At 40.5% G+C, this 21,868-nt stretch overlaps 1 protein-coding gene across 44 annotated transcripts in view; it reads left to right on the top strand.

The window, feature by feature from the left end:
* Window positions 1-21,868, top strand: part of RIMS1 (regulating synaptic membrane exocytosis 1) — a 311,085-nt gene that overhangs the window by 15,948 nt on the left and 273,269 nt on the right. The window lies entirely within an intron of this gene.

The following is a 21,868-nucleotide window of genomic DNA, read 5'->3' as shown; positions in this document are numbered from 1 at the left end:
TAAAAAGTTGCTGAGAGGACAAACTGCAGTCAGTGTTCAGAGATACAAAGCACTGCCCAGTCATGGCAGAGAGGGTATGTCTGCAGTGTCCCTGGAGGTGTGGTGACAGCACTGAAGCTGTGCTGGTGTTTCGCAGGAGAGGATTTTGTTGTCTAAACACAGGTGTCAGCTGGTATTTGACATGTCCACTACTTTAGGAGTGAGGAGTGGGTGGGAAGCTGGTTGCTATTTTAAACCAGGTTTTGCAGCTGTGGGCAGCAGGGAGTTGAGGGAGCCTGGAAACAGGATTCTGGAGTTGTCCAACATGGAGCTCCCTTGAACACATCCTGGGTATTTCCTCAAGTGGAGGTGGTCCCCAGACTCTTCATGTCTCATTGCAATGGCAAAGGTTTCATCTCAGTCAACGATTCTGACTGGGTTTTCAGACTTGTGTAGCAGTGTGCCAATTTCTTCAGATCCCTCCTGCATAATTTTTGAGATGGCTAATCTTTCCTTTGGGGATCTTTCATTTATCAAATAGTATTATGGCTGTTGAGGTTAGAGCATTATTTCCTTCCACATGAGAACCAGTACCTTTTGAATGTGAATTATCATTAAACTGCCATCAGTGAAACTGAGATTCTTTGACAACATCTTTATTTTATTTTATTGCATTAAAGTTAAGCTTCATGTTAGCTAAGGTATTTAAAATGCTCTCACAAGGTAACAACCAGATTAATGAGAAAATTCAGCAAAATAGTCAGCATTTGGCATTGTGTTGGCAAGGCTACTCACTAGAAAAGCTGTGGTTGTTTAGTTGCTGTGGGAGAAGAGAAATGAAGAGAGAGAATGAGAGTGGCCTTGTGAGGGACAGCAGGAAAGGGGAAAGGACACAAGTAAGTGGGAAACTTAGAAAGTACATGTCCTTTGAGGCACAAGGAGTTGGATTCAGAGGGGATTCCAGGCAGTGCTGTGGGGATCAGAAGAGGAGGAATATATGACAGGAGTGAGATGTTAGGGGAAAGCTGGAATTAGCTTGGATGGGAGTCTGGGAGTAGGCTGTGAGTGATGCAGTCGGCTATTCGTCTAGTACAGAACAAGTGTAAAATAGCACTTCTGCACACTGAGAATTGGGTAATGAAAAGTGATGGATCCTCTGGTAGCAGACCTGGGACTTGCTTATTTATGTGTCTGTTTCCCTTTGGGCTTGAACTGGAGATGGTTAAGCACACAAATCAGAGGGAGGTGAACATTTATTTTCAGTGTGATAATAAATAAATTAGAAGGCAAGTAGAAAATACAAAGGTTTAGAAATTCTCAGAGTGTAAGCCAGTCTCATGACTGTGAAGAGAAGGGTCTGAGTCATTAGGTTCAGACACTTGAGGCTTGGCAGAGCTGCTTTCACAGATCTCAGCAGGCTCAGGTGGTACAGCAAGAGCTCCTGGAAGCACAGGGTGGTTTGACTGAAGAAGGAACTGCACAACTCAGTTAATTTGAATTCAACATTCCCAGAAAATAATAATTTTATACTATTATTTAACTATTCTTTGGCTGTCCCATACCTTCTCACTAAAAGATAGATCCACGTAAAAGATCTGGTCTGATTTAAAAAGAGGGTGATTAGGTTTCCTTGTTTGTAGCAGAGGACTTGGAAACCTAGCTCAGTTACATGTTAGAGTTCCTAAACGTGATGGTAGTAATCCACGTTATTATTTTTCAAAGCAATTTGCTATGCTAATTGAGTCTCAAAATTCTGGAGCACTTTTGAAGTTCCAGAATTGGTTTTGGGTACTTGGAATTTGCTTTAATCTTTTTACTCATAGGAAGAATGCCTCCTCCATTTATGAAAGAATCTCTGCTATCACAGGAGCTGTATGATGGACTTTGTAGAAATACCCTGAACCAGGAGATTACCTTCCTAACAGAGGAAACAGAGAGGAGTGAGATGAGATTTAAAGAGCACAAATAGATCTGCTGTAAGGCAGCTCTAAATGTTTTGTTAGTCTCAGGTTTTATAGGCAGGGTGCCATGTCCCCTGCGTCTGTCCAGCCTTGTCATCTCCAGCCTGACATATTGGAGGTTATGTGCATGTACATATTAATCTGTGCAGGCTCAGTGCCTGGGGGAACGGTGTGTGTTTGTGTGTTTTTGTCTTTAATTAAAGGTGGCATCTCTGCTTTTTTGGGTAGGTGAAGAATGGAGCTAAAAAGAATTGATTAAATGGAAAGAAAAAGGACTAAAGGATGTTGACATTTGAGGCAAGTACATCTAAAGCCTTAGCAGGTGAGGAGGAGGGTGAATAATGAGGGCCAAAGAGTTCACTGTACAGTAGAGACCTTAATCAGAATGTGTAAAGGTCTCTGCTTTGCTGAATCAGCAGCTGCTCTTGGCTGGGAAAACTCCTTGGCACTTTTCTGTAGTTTTTTCACCAATACCACCTTCTGGTGTGTAGGGATAATTCTTTGGTTCCCAGTGTGTGGAGGTCTTCCTGGCTGTGCATATGCCTATCATATATAGGAGTCTGGGAGACAGCATTAGAAAACTTTGCTCCAGTTTTTAAGATAAACCACATAGGTAGATAGTCTCATAGGCTGCATAGTGTCATTTGAGATGAGGAAGCATGCTTTAAGGCAGTCTTATTTTACTCCTGCTTTGGTATTGTGGGCCTAATTGGCCACTTCTAGTACTAATCCCATCACCTGGAACTGTCTATCTGGCTGTTTCTCTCTGCATTCTCTCCAGTGGTACAATGGAAAGGAACTGGAGAGAGAAAACAGTCTATAAACCCTATAGAGGTAACATAGAAGTCTCTGCCTTGATCCTGCACTGTGTTATCCATCCTCTGAAACAGCTGGAAAGGGGAGGAGGAGCATTTCCAGCTCTTTATTGCCTTTTCCCCTCCAGTGTAAAAGCTCCCATATAGCTACAGTATGAATCTTACTTTCACAATTAAAGATTGCCACACATTAATACTGTGATTAACATATAACTAAACCTTGACCCTCCTGGGCTGGTCTAGCTCGCTCTTTTCCGGGTGTTGGAGAAAATAATGAATTTTCCAAAGTGATGAGAAAGAGATAAGCAGTAATGTTGTCTTGTGTCTTGGCAGCCAGAAGGTGGATAGAGAAGAAGCAAAGAAGTATTTAGTGCTACATTTGGGAGGGGTAAGCAAAGGACACAGTCTTGGACTAAACTTCAGTTTTGGTTGTTTTGAATGACCTTAAGGTCATAGTATGTGAAACAGGTGTCTGCCCCAGTGTGCTTTATAAAGCATGCACAATGAAATCTCAAACTCAAATAAATATAATCATGTCTTCACAGATACACAAGCAAATGCTACTGTTCACAGAGTGCTGCTGGCCACAAGTGTGCACCTTTAGATGCAGCAGCCCATCCCCCCCCAAAAAAAAACCCTCCTGCTCCTGAATGTGGGATATTCAATAGACAAAAAAAAAAAAAAAAAAAAAAAAAAAAGATAGAAGATGAGGGAGAGGCAGAGAGAGAGACACACAAGTTAAGCTGCAAAAGAAGGTTGAGGAACCTAGGACACCTTGGGCTTGTATTAAGAAAAGGAGGAAAGAGAGAGGTATTTCAAATCTGTAATATGTTGTAGCTTGAGACTGACAATTTTGTATTTCTCCCCCAAATTACAGAATAAACACTTTGGTAGAAACAAAACTTGATATCAGGACATCAGCTACTTGGTTTATCAATTATATCTTGCTTCTGTACCAACATGTCTATTAATTTTGAATTTGTAATTTTGAGAAGTCAGGATATGGTAGTGATGCTATGATCACTCATATATCTTAGAATCATAGAAACATAAAATGGGTTGGAAAGCACCTTAAAGACCATTAAATTCCAACCCCTCTGCCATGGACAGAAAAACCTTCCACTGGACCAGGTTACTCAAAGCCCCATTCACAGCCCCTGGCTGTGAATACTTCCAGGGATGGGGCATGTGAAACTTCTCTGGGCAACCTGTTCTCGTCCCTCACCACCCTCAAAGCAAAGAATTTCATACTAATATCTCATCTAAACCTGCCTTCTTTCAGTTTGAAGCCACCCCCTTGTCCTGCCACTACATGCTCGTATAAAAAGTCCATCTCCAGTTTTCTTGTAGGCTCCCTATAGGTACTGGAAGGCTGCAGTGAGATCATCCGAAAGCCTTCTCTTTTCCAGGCTGAACAGTCCTAATTCTTCCAGCCTTTCCATATAGGAGAGGTGCTCCATCCCCCTAATTTATTTGCTGGCCCTCCTCTGTACCTGCTCCAACAGGTTCTTCCTGAGCTGGGCACCCCAGAGCTGGGTGCAGCAGGGCAGGTGGGCTCTCAGCAGAGCAGAGCAGAGCAGAGCAGAGCAGAGCAGAGGGGCAGGATCAACCCCTGGTCCTGCTGCCCACGCTGCTTTGGATGCAGCCCAGGATGCAATTGGCTTTCAGGGCTGCAAGCCCACATTGCTGGGTCACATCCAGCCTCTCCTCCAGCAGCAACACATGGATTAGCAGTGCTTGTCCTTGTCAGCAGATGTGCCCTAGGTCTGTTCGTGCCCCAGGCTGGATTGGTACCAGGGATTGCCCTGACCCAGGTGCAGCACCTGACACTTGGTCTTGTTGAACCACGTGAGATTCCCACAGGCCCGGTTCTCGAGCTTGTCCAGGTCCCTCTGGATGCCATCCTGTCCCTCAGGTGTGTCAACCACAGCATTCAGCTTGGTGTCCTCTGCAGATGTGCTGAGGGTGCACTCGATGCCTTTGTTTCTGTCATTATTGAAGACATGAAGTGATGCTGCTCCCAGTACAGACACCTGATGGACACCACTTGTATCCAATGTCCATCAGGGTGGTCGTCCATCACAACAGCAGGGTAATTAATGATACTAATCTTCTGAAAACAATTTTTTTCTATATTTTAATCATTGTGAAACACCTGAAAGGTAGCAGCCCTTGATATTGAATTGTCTAATCACAGTTGATAGGCAACAATCAGATTGCATGCTGGGATCCAGCACTTCTGGAGGGGGTCATTTTAAGAGAATTTAATGTTTTATTTCCCATGTCTTCAGTACTTTTGGTTGTACTTAGAGGATAGAGTTTTTCCAGAAGTGCTAACTATGATGGGCTTTTGCTAACTCCTCTGCTTGCCAGAAATTATAATCAGAGTATCTGATTTTTTTGCAGAGATGCACTGTGCTGCTGTTATGCTAGGTATAACTGTAACTGTAAGACTTGTAGTAATCCTTTAACAAGTGGCAGGAGCAATGATCAGTCATTGTCATCCAGAAAATTTGTCATTGTTCTGGTAGTTCTGCTCTGAGATTCATACTTCTTGATTTCACTTTAAGAAAGAATCAGTCTGAATGTTAAGTTATTGGACAGAGACTTGAGATACAATTAACTTTTGTGTGCTGCCACTCTGGGGAAGTTGGAGTCTGCCTGTACCTCAGGTCTGCTCTTGTTAAATTGAGATAATGCTTTTCTCTTCCTTTCAGTCGTCTGTCTTCTTTCTTCAGACTGTTTCTTGTCTCAATGTCACTCCTTTCCTATGTGTTTGGATAATCTCTAGGCTTTGGTCCCAAGAATCCATGGTCTCAGTGGAGGTTTCAGGGCTCTGTGCTGCAAGGCAAAGCAATAACAATAAAAAGTCTAAATAGCCATCTTTGTTGATGTCTGCAGGTGGATCTGACTTCACCCTCTGTATCAGAATACAAACTATGTTTGTAATTCTATCTGGCCTGCTACCTTCTGGATAGTGAGCCTTCTGCTTTGCTCAGGGTGATAATTTCTTAAGAATCAGATATGAATACAAATAATTGTGGCAAAGAAATATATAAATGTGTTATATATATAAATACATACATATATATATATATATATATATATAAATGTATACGATACATGGTACTAGGGATTGCTATTTTACAATGGTAGTTTAACACTTTGAGCTCATGGGAAAGGTTCGTTTGCTGCTTTTAAACTCAGAGGTTTGATGGAGTTAACTCAGTTGCCTAATTCAGTTAGGTAACACATCTTCCACATAGACACAACTTTGTCATTTACCAAAATGTATTGCTGAGAATATCCTTAAATCTCTTCACTTGCATTTTCTGTTCAAAGTCAGCCATGCAGCTCAGCGATGTATCCAAAGAAGCAAAGATCCCATGGTGTGGATTTAGTAAGTAGATTCCCTGCATGTTGTGCAGTTATTTGAGACTGCATGCACATTTGAAACAGCTAGTGGCCAGTATTTCTTCTTGAAATTTCATGCTTTGGTGTTTGCTGAGAGAATATTGTTCACTGTGTGAGCAGGAAGCACGTTTAACAAAACTATATTTGCATTAATTATATTTGCATTCTTCTTCTCCACAAGAAGAATCACAGAATTATTGGGATTGGAAAAGGCCTTTGAGATCATTGAGTTCAACTTAATCCAATACTGCCAAGTCCACCACTAAACCATGCCCCTAAGTCCCACATACCTGTTCAATACCTCTAGAGATGGCAACCCCACCACTTCCCTGGGAAATCTGGCCCAATGCTTGACAACCCTTTCCATGAAGAAATCATTCCTAATATCCAATGTAAACCTCCCCCAACATATCTTGAGGCCGTTTCCTCTTCTCCTATTGCTTGTTACCCAGCAGAGGACACCAACCCCCACCTGGCTACAGCCTCCTTTCAGGCACTTGTAGGGAGCTATAAGGTCTCCCCTGAGCCTCCTTTTCTCCAGCCTAAACACCCTGAACTCCCTCAACTGCTCCTCACAGGACTTGTGCTCCAGACCCTTCACCAGCTCTGTTGCCCTGTTCTGGACATTCTCCAGTACCTCAGTGTCTTTCCTGCAGTGAAGGGCCCAGAACTGCACACAGGATTCAAGCTGTGGCTTACCAGTGCTGAGTACAGGGGACAAACGCTGCTAATCCATGTGTTGCTCTTTGACCATCTTTGAATTGTTTATACAATGCAGATTTGCACTATTTATTACAAGGTAAGTTTTTATTTCTTACATAATCGTGCAGACTTGGTTCTGTATGCTGTATTTTATTTTCCGTAGTTCATATTTTTAATGTCCTTATTGTAAAAAGTTAAAATATCTGCTGAATGGAAATCCCTACTGCACTGGTGGAGTGGTCACGAGTTTGCCTTTTGGGGTTCTGCCTTCTGAAAAATGTCATCCAGACAGCAATTTTCCATGCTGGTCAAGGTGGCCATGTAGTTCTTCTGATAATAGAGTCCTTTGATAAGTTTCTTTCTAAGCACATGTTTTTTATATTTTTTAGATATAATTTAATTTTTAAATCATCCAAAAAATGTTGAAGGGAGTTATTGCAAATATTTTTTGCAAACATTTATATAAAAAAATTTAATCAATATACAGAAAAGAGGTGATTTTAATACTTTTTTTAGCCACATAGGATCTGCAGATAACACTAAGAATAAATACTTCTCCAATTTTAACAAAAGAGATTTAAAAAATACTGTTGACATCTTCTGTTAATTTTCTCTTTTGTTTTAGTTCACTGAAGGCTTGAAACCAAGGCCACACTTCTTCATGAGACATTTAATATGAAGATCTTTTTTTGTCTGCTTAAAAAGGAAAACTAAAATAGTTCCTCAAAAGGATTGTCTGATTTTTTTAACATTCTTTTTCTGTGGGCCTTGCTTCTTAATGTAAAACTGTATTAAAACCATATTCTTGCTAATGTAGAATTCAAATTGTAGTAAAATGAATAGTTTCAATACTTTCTAGACCTTATTTGGCCCTTAATAAAACACTATAAACCTTGGTTTAGTGTATAATAAAGTGCATACTCCAAAATACAATTTTCTTTCCAAGTACAGCTATTTCAGTCTTCTATGCCCTGAACTACAGGAAGCTACTGAAAAATTAGTGTCTGTTTTAGAAGCCACAGGCCCTAATGAGAGGTATGCTTTCAGCAGTTTAACAAGTGGCTCAGAAGTTTAAGAAGTGGTCCCTGCAAAAATTCCTTTCTCATAGCCAGTGATAATCTTTGTCTATGAGATGCATGTTCTGCACATATCAAGGGTTTTACTTAATTTTCTATTTAACCTCAGCAGGGAGAGCGTGCTGCAGATTAACAAATGTACACTGAGTTGCACTCAGCTAAGAGAATGTACATATATATGTTTTTATACTGATGATATTTTGATGTTAATAGCAACTTGTGACTAAGTGTCTCATTTTAAAGGTTAAAAACCTTGAGTTCCTCAGAACTCCTGTAAGGAGGCATGGAACTGTGTCAGCTTTTTGAAGGGATTACTTAGAAATGTCCAGAGAACTTAATGTACTGAAGAACAGAAAAATGCATGAAAAAGTAATAGAAGTGTAAGGCAAAATATCTAATCTTTGAAAAAGATACCAGTTTGTGACTCTGGCAGTGGACTTTGAAAGGACCCAGTGAGTTCTCATTGCCTTTAGTCTTTCTTTTTTGCCCCCATTGTCAATTTATACCACTCACACTTTCCTTTTCCTGCTTATTTTATTCTGCAGTGAATATGAAGTACTGGGTATATGTTGATGGCTTAGTAAGTGCAGAGATTTCATTAGAAACATAATATCTAAAACATTAAATAATGCTAGAAGTTGATTTTTTTTTAAGTACAGTATGGTGATAGAGCAGAATATTAGGAGTATAATTATTGATCTCTTTGTTTTCAATGGTCTGTGGTGGTGTGTGTGTGTGTTTAGAGGTCCAAGTTTGTCTTTAAAAATACATTTTATAGCAGCTAGCACATGGGCTTTCCTGCTGTGAGTAAGATAACATAGGTGGGTGTTTTGGTGTATTAGAAATTTCTACGAGGAGCAAGAAAATTGGATTTTGCAATCACTTGTTCCATTACTGTTTGCATACATTTTTACAACTCTAAGGAGCAGAGATAAGAATGGATGCTGTGGTTGTGAGGGAATGAAGAATGTTATGGAAAAGGGAAGTATTTGGGCCTTTTAGTAGCCTCTGTCCAGATTTCTTTTTCATACATTGCTCTATTTTAAGATGATGATTTATTTAAAAATACAACATGTTAAGAAGTGCTAGATGGAATCTTCTGAAAGTCGTTCTCAATTTGCTCAGTATTTCAGTGTGCTGTTTGTTTGGCAATTCCCCCGTATTTTTAATGCACCACCAAATTTTCCTTTAGGCTGTCATGGAAAGTATGCATAGGAGTGTTTGTTTTCTGCAAGCCCAGAAGGAGCAGTGAGAAGGATACTCGCTGCTGCTGGTTTCGAGTGAACATGTTTGAGGTGGAGGCTTGCTTCATTAGTATGTCTTAGTAACCCATGTCTGGGGGAACAGAGGGGTGGGGAAACCTCTAAGTATTGTTTAAATGTCTTATAAAGCATTTTTCTGAATGTATACGTGTATATATAATATATCATATATAAATTATACATATATGTGATTCTATAGCAAACATCCTTGTCTTATCAGTGGTTTCTGGCATAGCTCTAAGCCATGCTGTATTCCTGCTTGCCATCTGTCATCTTAACCTCATCTTTCATCACATGTTGTTTCTGCACTCTTTCCCATTTACTTCTCTCCATGTCCAGCTTCATATCCTCTCTTCTCCACAGCCTCAGTCCTCTTGTCCTGACAATTCCTGCTTTTGTTTGTGTAGTCCCAGTGTTTGTGTAGTCCCAGCTCCTCAAAGAACAATCCATTAGAGATTGTTGTTCTTGAGAGTCCCATCCTTCCTCCAATCACATCACACCGTTGGCTGAGACAAGCAGCTTTGTGTAACACCATGCACATTTTAAATAGCATGCATCCTTCTGTTCTAACTGTAAAAGGAACAGCTGTGTCTTTGTGTTCCCAAAAATAGCCCTTTTCCAAACATTCTAAAAAGTATTTTGTTTCTAGTGAAACAAATAAGGAATTTGTAGGTCAATTTTTAATGAAGATGAAAGAATCAAACCACTTAGAAATAGCTTAGCAAGCTCATGTCAGGATAAGGTGAGAGTTACTTAGATTCAATCTTTATGTTTGGCCAAGGTGTGATCAGAACAGGACCCAAAATGTGCTTTTTCTCCTGAGGAACCTGTAAGAGTAGTCTGTGATTGGTAACAGACTCATGAAGTTTTTACTGCTGGGGTATTGACAGGTGAAACTCAATGGCTCCAGATTCTCTCAATCACTTTATAGTCCTTGTTATAAAAGAGGGGCTGGATATAACTGGGTATTCCCATTTTCTAGGATGGTCTGATTTTTTAAAATATTTGCTCTTATAACTTCGAAGGAGGTTTTTTTTTAATTCCTGAATTTTGCACAAAATGAATGCAGTATGCCTATTACTAATGTATTTTAAAATAATTTAATTGAATTAGTCCCAACAATGTCTGATAGAAGAAAACTGAGAAATGAAGTAGATGCAGAGTGCTCTGATACACAGCTCTAGAAATATTAATGTATATTTATGTAGGCCTTACATGCAGTGGTCAGTTAGACATGACCTGGGAAGGAGAGAAGTCCTTGAAATCTCCAGGGTTCACAGTCCTAGAGATGGGTCAGGAGTGACTGAATTCACTTCCCAGACAAACCTCCAAAAGAATATTGTTAGGATAGAGAGTTATATCTATCAAAACACTAATTGCACTGAAGAGACTTAATGGTGTGTTACTGTGATCCCCTGTGCTATTGCACTAGCAGCCAGGATACCTGTTGGAGTTTTAGGGAGGTCTAAACACCTAGACAAATATATGTGTAAGTGCAAATAAGCTAGTTATAAGTTACAGAGAAAACCAAATTTGTTTTGAAGAGTGTATTTTTAACCTTCCTAATAAACCCCTTCCTTTTTACTTTTTAAGTGATGACTATCTTATGCTGAGGTGGAACAAGACTCTTGGTGACAATTGTCAGAGTAGGATGTATTGCCTCTCCAAAGCTAGTAAGTCAGTATAACAGTAAGGAATTCTTATTTACAATAAGCTGCAAGAAACAGGGAGTAATCACTCCAAAAGTATTACATGAAGAAAGAATTTGAGGAGGCAGATTTAGAGAGGGAGATTGTCTCTGGTGGTGCATTTGATGAGTGCCTTGCTTACAAGTGATGTCCGTATGTTTCCTGTGTACAAGGAAGCCACTGGAATAATTTAGGCAAGGAAATTTTCTGTAGAATCATTTGTTTAATATTTGGTTCATCAGGGGCTACCTAGTTCTCTTTGCCTATGAAGGAAGCTGTTTTCTTCAGAAGTGAAGATGTTGAAAACAATTCTTTCAGCTGTCTCTGCAATATCCATATGCTCTGGTCTGCATTTAATGATGTATTGCCCTATCCATAACTGCTTAGAAATAATTTTCTTAGTTGCTGTGTTTTCAACCAACCTTTCAACCCCATGCAATGCTACAGGCTGGGGCAGAGTGTCTGGGAAGCTGTCCAGGGAAGAGGACCTCGAGGTGCTGGTTGACAATGGCTAAACACAACCCAGTGTGTGCCCAGGTGGCCAAGAAGGCCAATGGCCTGTATCAGCAATAGTGTGGCCAGCAGGAGCAGGGCAGTGATTACAGGTGCTCCTGTACTCGGCCTTGGTGAGGCCACGCCTCAAGGGCTGTGTTTAGTACTGGGTCCCTCGCTACAAGAAGGACTTTGAGGTGCTGGAGGGAGTCCAGAGAAGGGCAACAGAGCTGATGAAGGGTCTGGAGCACAAGTCCTGTGAGGAGCAGCTGAGGGAGCTGGGGTTGTTTATGCTGGAGAAAAGGAGGCCCAGTAGAGACCTTGTCCCTCTCTACAACTGCTTGAAAGGAGTCTGCAGCCAGCTAGAGTTCGAACAAGCAATAGGAGAAGGGGAAGTGACCTCAAGATATGTTGGGGCAGGTTTAGATTGGATATTAAGAACATTTTCTGCACTGAAAGGGTGCTCAGACACTGGAACAGGCTGCCAAGGGAGGTGAAGTGGTGGAACCAGCATCCCTAGAGGTATTGAAAAGATGTGTGGTAGATGTGGGACTTAGGGACATGGTTTAGTGCTGAGTGTGCTGGTTTTGGCTGGAATAGTTAATGGATGACCTCGAGGATCTTCAAGGTCTTTTGCACTCTAAATTGATTCTATGAGTCTAAGAGAAGTGTTTCAGAACTTTTTACTAAAACTTTCCAAAGAAATCCACTCAAACACACTGAGTAGTCAATTGTATTAGTTTAACTTACAGGAATTTACAAATGGTTAAAAACACATACAATTAAATGCCAGTTATTTTCAAATTAAGATGTTTCTGAGTTTTATCTTAAACTAAAATATGAGCGCGCTACAGCTAAATTTTTTATGATTTAGGAATGGATTGCAGACAGAGCAGAAGGGTCGATATTTTCTTTCTGATGTACTTATTAACTTACATTTAATGGAGACCCTCAAGTCTTCTGCTTTAATGAAAATTGGTAGAGGTTGGACTCACTCAAAATATCCTGGAATGTGGTGTTGTGGAAGGAAAGAAAGAGCATATTAATAAGAGGTGATATTTGTTTAAGCTTTTTAAAAAGGATATTCTGTTGAATTTCATTTATTAACTGTATTTTCTGTCTCTGAAGTCTAATCCTGAATAAACAGTGGAAGTTTACCTTGTAATATATCATGACAAATATGAAAAGTGTTATGTGTTAAGTGTGATACTCTCTATAGAGACTCATGGTGATATCCTCTCTCCACTGAAGTCAGTAGGCACTCTCTTTGCTGCTTTCAGTGCAGTTGTGTTGTTTCTGAAAGAGAGATTAAATGCTGAAAGTATTGAATGCCTCTGCTGATACTGCTGTGGTAATATGGTATCTACTGGTAATGTGGTATCTATGCATGTGCTGTAGCTTTGATGCAGCCTCCAGCATGCTGAATTCCAGGAGTTTGCTGTACTTCTGCAAACACTTAGGGGTGCCTGTCCTTTCCTTTTCTTGCCTTCGTTTTTTCAAGAACTCAATGCCAGTGCTCACTCAGCAGGCCAGATACTTGTGAGATCAGATTTGTGTTGGTGCCTGAAAGAAAACGGAGCCCTTCTGAATGTTTGCCCTACTGTGTTAGGTAGTGCATGTAGACTAAAAAGAGTCAGACACGCCCTCTAGTCAGTACTGCTGTGTGTGTGCTGATTGCTACTTTTTGGGATGTAGTCCCAAAGTGGAAAAGAAGAAAATTTGGGTGTACAGTGAGAAGAAAATAGTGTATTTTAAAATTGTGCTTAATCAGAAAATTCAGACTCATTTTCCCCTCTGAGAAAAACCCCGCTACCAAAGAACAAAACCCCCAAATCATTCTGTGAATTTAAACATTTTAATTTGGTTAGAGAGTGGATCATACCCAGTCAGATTCCAAAGTATATGTCTTAACTAGTGAGTTATGAAGTCAGTTTGGTAATTTCAACTACAATGAGTCAGTAAGTTCAGTGTTTTTTATATCAGCTGCATCAACTGTGGGAAAGAATATATCCAAATACTCTGGATCCTGATGGCTAAGGATCTTGCATGAAGAACATAAATTTGAATCCTAAAATCTGATTTTGATGCAAAGTGTTATCATGTCACTCATGATGACCCTCACTCAGGTGAAGGTCTTGACCACTCCTTACTGGCAATTTTTGCAGTCTTTCTGTGGTATGCTTAAGTGTGTTTTATATAATGTGTACATATATATATATATATATTTGTGTGTGCATCCACTGGTGTATTTGTTGTAAATCAGTTCTGAGATTTCAGTGTAGGAAATTAGGTCATTCGAGGAGATTCTGTGATGCGCAGGAAAGAATTAGCATATAAAAGGGAAGGGAGTTATTAAAGCTTTATGTCAGCATTGTACCTGTGCAGTTCTGGACACTGCAATCAACTCTACAGGTGTGACATTGACAGTCAGAAATACAGAGATTTGTACTCAGCTGTCACTATCCTGCTTCAGTGCCACACCTTGAGAATTTCATCTCTCATCAAGGGAGCTCAGTGTTGGAAATAAAATACCAGTAATTAAAAGTGTGCAAAATTCAATCCTCTGTCCACAGTTCCCTGTCTACACTCCTTGGAGGAATGCTTCTCTTTGTGAGAGCATGACTTTTACATTCATGAAGCTCCATAATGTGTCACACAGCGGTGGAGGCTACTATTTTGTGGCCAAAAAAATCCCAACAAATCTGCTTTGTCTTTCTTATTTATTCATATCCTTAATTTTCAATTGTATCTTCTTACAGTATATTGAGAAAGGAAAAGGACAAATTCCTTTGCAGAAAATGAGAAGGGATACAGTAACCCAAAGATGTGTGTTTGTGGATGAGTGAAGCGTAATGTGTGGGTGTGTCTGCCCTTTCCAAAACAGTTGTCTCAAATACAGCCATTTGCAGAAGCTGTGCTCTCATGTGCTTTCCCTGTCAAGTGCCATAAGACCTATGCAAGCAGAGCTGTGGAGATGTGGTAATGAGAATTCCCTGCTTGTGCATTTGGTCTCTGTGTGCCTCCTGGTGCACCTTCCAGCTGTGGATGAACCTGTGCCTGCAGATCTGCTCTTTTAAGACTTTCACACTTCTGCCATGAATATGGCCTTGGACCTCTAAAGACCTTTAGGTGTCCTCACAGACACCTTCAGTGAGAGGTAGACACAAACCTGTTCAAGCAGAAACCTCTGATCTAGGTAGAAGATCATCTTTAGAAGATTTTTGGCTTCTGAACGCTTTGAGATGTTGGATGAGAGATGTTAAGGAAGTGTGAAGTATTGCAACCAGGGATCAGATAATGGCTTCTTCATGTGCAATTTTGTTAATTCATTTATTTCATGTAAGGTAAATTGCTCCACATGCCTTCAAGCAATCTCAATTTAATGCAAGTAAGTAAAAAAGTCAAGTAATGACTTTGACTGACTGAAGAACTAATGAACTCCAGCCACCACTTATTCAGAATGATGAGCCTGTAGGTAATCTTCTGTTCATTCCTCCTTGCACTACATCTCCCTGAGAATGAGGACCCTCAAAGTATAATGGCAGTGCTTGTGTTTGCACATCTGATGGCTACAGCTCACCTAGTGGTAGGAAAAGATGTTGCATCATTTGGTTTTGGTTTTATTTGTAATTTCATGTGGGCCGAAATGAATCAGAGGAGGGTTTCTAATAATTTAGTAGGAAGTAAAAAAAGCACTCAGTGTTTTTCATTGTGTTATGGCTTGAATGACATTGACCCAATAACTGTGAAACTTGGGAAGGATCTAGAAGAGTTGACCTTTCCAAGAGAAGATTTCAGGACCATAGGAATTGCATCTGTTTAATTTTCTTCCCAAATATGAGCTTGTTTTATCCAGTAACATACATATATACGTAATTCCACATCTTCCCACTCTGCCACATGCATTCATTCACACACGCAGTCATATCTTTTATACTTAGGTCTGTGATTTGAGTGTGTTAAAGAATCTTTTAATAAACTCATCTCAGTCATTCAGAGCAACAGTTTTGTTTCAACTGAAGAACGATCAAATGACTTAGATTGGAAAAGATCACCTCGTTCCAAAGCCCCTGCTATAGGCAGGGACACCTTCCACTAGATCGGGTTGCTTAAAGCCCGTCCAAACTGGTCGTGAGCACTTCCAGGGCTGGGGGATCCAGAACTTCTCTGGGCAATGTGTGCCAGTGCCTCACAAACCTCATGGTAAAGAATTTCTTCCCAAAATCTAATCTAAACCTACTCTCAGTTTGAAGCCATTCTCTTTTGTCCTGTCACTATGTGCTTGTAAGAAGTCCCTCTCCAGCTTTCTTGTAGGCTCCCTTTAGGTACTGGAAGGTCAGGCTGAACATTCCCATTTTTCTCATAGTCTTTCCACATAGGAGATTTACTCTAATTTACTTGCTGGCCCTCCTCTGTACCTGCTCCAACAGGTTCTTCCTGAGCTGGGCACCCCAGAGCTGGGTGCAGCAGGGCAGGTGGGCTCTCACCAGAGCAGAGCAGAGCAGAGGGGCAGGATCACCCCCCTGGCCCTGCTGCCCACGCTGCTTTGGATGCAGCCCAGGATGCAATTGGCTTTCAGGGCTGCAAGCCCACATTGCTGGGTCACATCCAGCCTCTCCTCCAGCAGCAACACATGGATTAGCAGTGCTTGTCCTTGTCAGCAGATGTGCCCTAGGTCTGTTCGTGCCCCAGGCTGGATTGGTACCAGGGATTGCTCTGACCCAGGTGCAGCACCTGACACTTGGTCTTGTTGAACCACGTGAGATTCCCACAGGCCCGGTTCTCGAGCTTGTCCAGGTCCCTCTGGATGCCATCCTGTCCCTCAGGTGTGTCAACCACAGCATTCAGCTTGGTGTCCTCTGCAGATGTGCTGAGGGTGCACTCGATGCCTTTGTTTCTGTCATTATTGAAGATATTAAGCGACGCTGCTCCCAGTACAAACACCTGACTCCACTTGTCACCAATGTCCATTGGGATTCAGAGCCATTGGCCACAGCCTCTGGATGTGACTGTCCAACCAATTCCTCATCCACCCAACAGTCTCCCCATTGAATCCTTCTGTCTCCAGTTTAGAGAGAAGGATGTGGTGGGGACCCTTGTCAAAGGCTTTACACAAGTCCAGATAAATCTGTACATCTGCAGCCCTTCCCTTGTCCACCACTGCAGTCACTCCATCATAGAAGGCCACTGGGCTGGTCAGGCAGGACTTGTCCTTGGTGAAGCTGTGCTGGCTGTACCAAATCACCTTCCTGTCCTCCATGTGCCTAAGCACAGCTTCTAGGAGAATCTGTTCCATGACCTTACCAGGCACAGAGGGGAGGCTGGCAGGTCAGTAGCTCCCAGGGTCCTTCTTTCAAAAGTAGGTATAGAATTTTCTTTTTCCAGTCACCTGAGACTTCATCTGACTGCCATGACCTTTCAAATATCACAGAGAATGGCTTGGCAACTACACCAGACAATTCTCTCAGTACTCTGGGATGTTCTAATTGTATCCCATTCACTTATGTACGTTCAGGTTCCTCAGGTGACCATGGACCTGATCTTTACTTTCAGTAGGAATTGTTTTGTTCCCCCAGTCCCCATTTTGCTGTCCACCCCCTTGAGATGTTGCCATTGAATACTGAGGCAAAAAATTTGTTGAGCATCTCAGCCTTCTCCTCATCCACTGTTAAGAGTGTTCCAGCATTTCCAGCAAAGAAGGTAGTATACCTTCTTCTTTGACCTTCATTTTCTGGTTAGCATCCTGTAGAAGGCCTTCCTGTTATTTGTATCCCTTGTCAGCTGCGGTTCCAGCTTCATTTTGGCCTTGAACCCCATCCCCACACAACTGATTCGCACCTCTATTCTCTTCACAGGATACTTGTTCTTGCTTGCACTGCCTGCGCATTTGTGTATTTCCTTTTAGTTTGACCAGCAGTTTGAAACCATCCTTTGGGTTTGTTTTTTTGTTTTTCTGAGAATCTTTTTTTTTTGTCTTCTTCGCAGAGAAGAAAAAGAAATGCATCCCAGGAATTCTGTCACTGCTTACTGAGAGTTTAGGAGCTATATTTCTGTAATTCTTAGTATACTTAATGACAAAAGATTAAAAATACCTGAAATACAAGCATGGAAAGGCAAAATACAAAAGGAAATCTAACTGGCAAACTTACATAATTTTGGCTGTGTGCATCCAAGTAAAAATTGCAAAACTTCCTGTATTTTATATTTCCATCAGTGATGGATGCTACAAGTTAAAGAAAAAAAAAGAGTGGAGGACATTTCTTAATTTAACCAAATTAATTGATTAAATGAGATAGTAGGAATACCATTCAAACTTTTAAATTTTGGTCTCAAATTATCAAGCTCAAATTATCTCAAATGATCTAGCTGAGGATGTGATGTAAAAATTTAAAACTCCCATGTTTATTCTACATGTGACTTATCCTGCTTACACATTAGACTTGTTCTGTACAGTCATTGCTACACACAGGCCAGTGTAAATTTGTTGTTTTTACTTGCTAAGCACTTTCTGAGAGCTGTGGTCTGAGAGCTTTTGCATTTCTGAGAGAGAGATATGAACATGAACTGAACGTACATTTTAACGAGAGACAGTAGTGTTAGACCTTAAAGGTCTGCTAACTGTATGGTTGGCAGCAGGCAAAGCATTTTATGCCATGGAATTGGAGGCATTTCACAGCAACTGAGTTGCATCTTTTTATTTGCTGGCATATTATCTCCTTGCCCCTCTGAGCTCTGTGTGTGGCTCAGGTCATTACAAACAGTGGCAATACTAAAGAATGTGTGCTGGATTTGCTGCGTTCCTACATGCTCTTGCCAGTGCAGCCTACTGGAAGATGAGATATTCTGATCATGTAGGAATGATGGTGGCAATTTGACAATTTCTGAATATTATTTTTTGACAAATATCATAAGTGTTATAGAAATATTTTCATGCAATATTAACATTATTGTAACACCAGTATAGAAGCATAAATTACCAGATGAGTCAGAATTATGGCCCTTTTCCTGCTGTGTGTGGGCAGACCCCTGCATCTGTGCTCATTGCAGGTTTGGGACCTAAATGCATTAGATGCGTACTGGAAGAAAATGAGTCTGGAAAGTATTTTAATAGAAGGAATACATTGCTCTTAGTTGTGAAAAATCCTCTAAAAATGGAAATGTTCTTGTGCTTCACTTTAAAAAAGACAAGTACGTTAATATGGAAATGTCTCTGGAAATTCTTGTAAGATTAACTACAAAACTGAAAAAAAAAAAAAGAAGTAAAACAGCTCAAATCAATGTCTTGAAAGAAAAGCACAGATGTATTGTCTTTTAGAGATTCCAGACAAGATTTGTGTACATGGACTCTAGTGGTGGTCTAGTATTTCTGTAAAGTGTATTTATAGGTAATGTACTAATATCTCACATGGTAATATCATTAACTTTTCGTGACAGCAGTTTTCCCAAAGTCATGAACTGTAATTTCACTGTCTGCCTCTTCTCAGGGGAGTGCTGAAAATACTCACTAATAGGGATCTCTCATCTGACAACCTTCCTCAAACAGAAGCTTGCAGATTATTGAAGAAGACATCTTATTGCTTGGGATCCTGATATATGTCTTTGTTTTTAAGGACTTCAAAGATACCTGTGTGCAGCACTGCTTTATTTGTTTTTTCTTCCTCTGTGAAAATAGTGTGTTCCATATCTGTCATCTGATTTCGCTTTGTATACCGAGAAACAGCAGTAAATATTTCAAAAAAGTAAGTAGTTATGCTTTTGCTCAGAAAAGTGGAAATTACAAGAAAAAAGCATCAGAGTCAGAAGGGGCAAATGAGGAGAAGGATTTATTTTCTTGTAGTTGAGGATGCTCAAGTGGATGCTGCCTCAACTTCTAGAGTGAGCTATGTTCTGCATAGAAGGATTAGAAATTTCTCTTCCTTGCTGTAAATAAAAAACTTGATGACTCTCAACTTCCTCTGAAATGCTTCATGCTCCTTCTTTCCTCAGATATCACCTTGTGCTATTTCTTCTTCTCATCTCTGTGTCTTTGCAAGTGAGGGAAATAGTGGCTTCTCTTCCACCTTTGCTGCCACCTCCAGGGAAGGTTAAAAATCCAGCAATCACTGAGAATTCAGCTTTGCCAGGACTGAGGGTCATTTTGAGATGACAATTTTCAAGTTAATATTCAGAGCAGTTTCAGGTACCCTTGCTTCTTCTTTTGTTTCTATTAATCAATTTAGGGAAATATGATTAGGTCTGGTTGTTTGTGAGAATACAGATCAACCCTCTTTCTCTTCTCAGATTGCCTGAATCTAGGTTGTCCTCTGAGATGCCGAAGCCTTCTGACACGCAGATTTCTTTCCCTTGAACCAATTTTCATCTAGTCAATTGAATTGTAATTTCATCTAACTCCTTCCTTTCCTGAAAATGTGATATTCATTGTGAGCTTTTGCTTAGCTCTATAATAACATTCATCTTGAGTATCAGAAAAAAAAGCAATATTGGAAAATATTTTGATAGTCTTACAAGTCAAGGTATGTTGTCAGATATTCTAGCGACCACATACAATATAAGAACAACATATATAATTAACTTGGCACAGGTGGGGGCAGGACAGGGAAATCGTCTCTGTTACCTCTCTTCTTTGGTTTTGAAATCTCATGCTCTTGTATGATATGCTTGGGAAATTACAGACTGTGAGTGGGATTCATATGGCAAAATGTAGACATCTACATCTGAGTTAGTCACCCAAGGCTCCCTGTGTGGGGAATGGAGAGAAACAGGACAGATGAATCACACCCTTGAAGAACCCATTTTTTTTTTACCTCTATGCTAAGACAAAATGACTCATAGCCTGAAAGTGCCCATTTGGCTAGTAAAGGAGGTTGGAGTAACAACCAGGATGTGATGGCTGCATTCTGCACCCCAAAAACTAGATGAGATGTACATGGCACTTTGTGGCTCTGGTGCATACCTGCATGTATGTTTGTCAGATTGTGTGAATATTCAGTCCTAGGGAAAAAAACTCACTAGTTTTCCACATAGAAATTCCTTGAAAAACTAAAGACAACTTTAGGTTTCCATATGTGAGAACTCAGAAATCAAGAAATGTATAAACTGAATTAGCATGTTTCTCCTGTATGTACATTTCTCAGCATGCATCAGCCAATAATTAAAAAACTCTAATAAATAAATTTTCGAAACTTTGTCAGCACATCAGTTTTGTAGCTTGTGATGCCGCTGTTTGTTTAGCCACCTTTGGGGACTGTGTGCCCTCTGCTCTTAGGGAGATGTGTCTGATGCTTTCCAGATGGTGTAGGGAGCTGTGAGCTCTTTGTGCTACATCTAAGGTAGTCTCTTCTCTCTGTGTGTAAACTACATAATATGTCTCCCTCAAATTATCTTTGCCTTCAATCAGCCTGAGGAGTCTGCTCTAAGTGAATATGTGAAGACCTTGCACTGCTACTTGCAGAAAGGAAATCTGTCTTCCCGTGTTTGCTTTTCAATACATCATCAGCCACAGCACACGGGGTGTGAGCCAAGGTGGGCTCAGAAACAAGTTGTATTCACAGTGGTTCTGGTGCCACTAAAAATCTGTGTGGAGTCCCCTCAGCTGAAAACACTGGTGAGAGATATATGATCCTCCCACAAAGAGGTGAATGATATAAAAACAGAAACGGCCAATGAAACAAGACAAATAATGATAGCCCAGTAATATAGTATTTATGGTTTCTTTTCAGCTTCTGTTTTGTATGCACAGATATCCGTGGTTACTGACACAAATAAAACTGAGGAACTTCTATTTGAAAGAGAGAATAAACTTGTTTGGGTTAGATCTGTAGTTAGAGTATGTCCAGAAAGGTGGCTTTTGGTAGAAATTGAGCTTTTGAACCTATAACTCTAGGCACCTGGCCTGAGGAGCATGATCCAGTAATAGATTCCAGCACACCGATTTCCTATGTAGTCAGCATACATAGATACCCTAAAAGGGGTAACACACACAAGGGTCACAACTCCTTATTCTCTGGTGATCAGAGCTGCAAACTAAAACTTACTCAGGATCCAGACCCTGGAGATATATTGTGGATAGCTGTGTATATTACAGCTGATTTTCATGCATGAGTGAAGCCATGGTGTATCAGAAGCAATGCATCTGCAGTCTTCTCTGTGAAATCTGCAGATCACGGATCCTAATTCCCAGAAAATCTTTCCCTGCCAAGTCACACTAGGTTTATAAGGCACATTGCTTTGTTGGTAGTTTTGAATCTGGACAGTTTTGAAGCCAGACATGCAAGATTTCAGTCAATGATAAGTAAGATTTGGTCTGACTATAGTCTTTAAGTGACACAGAATGGTGAATAACCACTGGATTCAACACCCTCCTACTTTCAGATAAAGCCAGCATTGCCTCTACCATCCTCTCTCTAGGAAAAAAAAGAAGAAAGCCCTCAAAAAAGAGCAGTATCTGTGTTACGGAACCATTATCAAATCTATGTTTGA

This window comes from Sturnus vulgaris, chromosome 3 (genome assembly GCF_052056855.1).
Source record: "Sturnus vulgaris isolate bStuVul1 chromosome 3, bStuVul1.hap1, whole genome shotgun sequence".
In the NCBI taxonomy this organism is placed as follows: domain Eukaryota; kingdom Metazoa; phylum Chordata; class Aves; order Passeriformes; family Sturnidae; genus Sturnus; species Sturnus vulgaris.
Note: the sequence above shows the minus strand (reverse complement) of the source record. Positions and strands in the feature narration are given on the sequence as shown.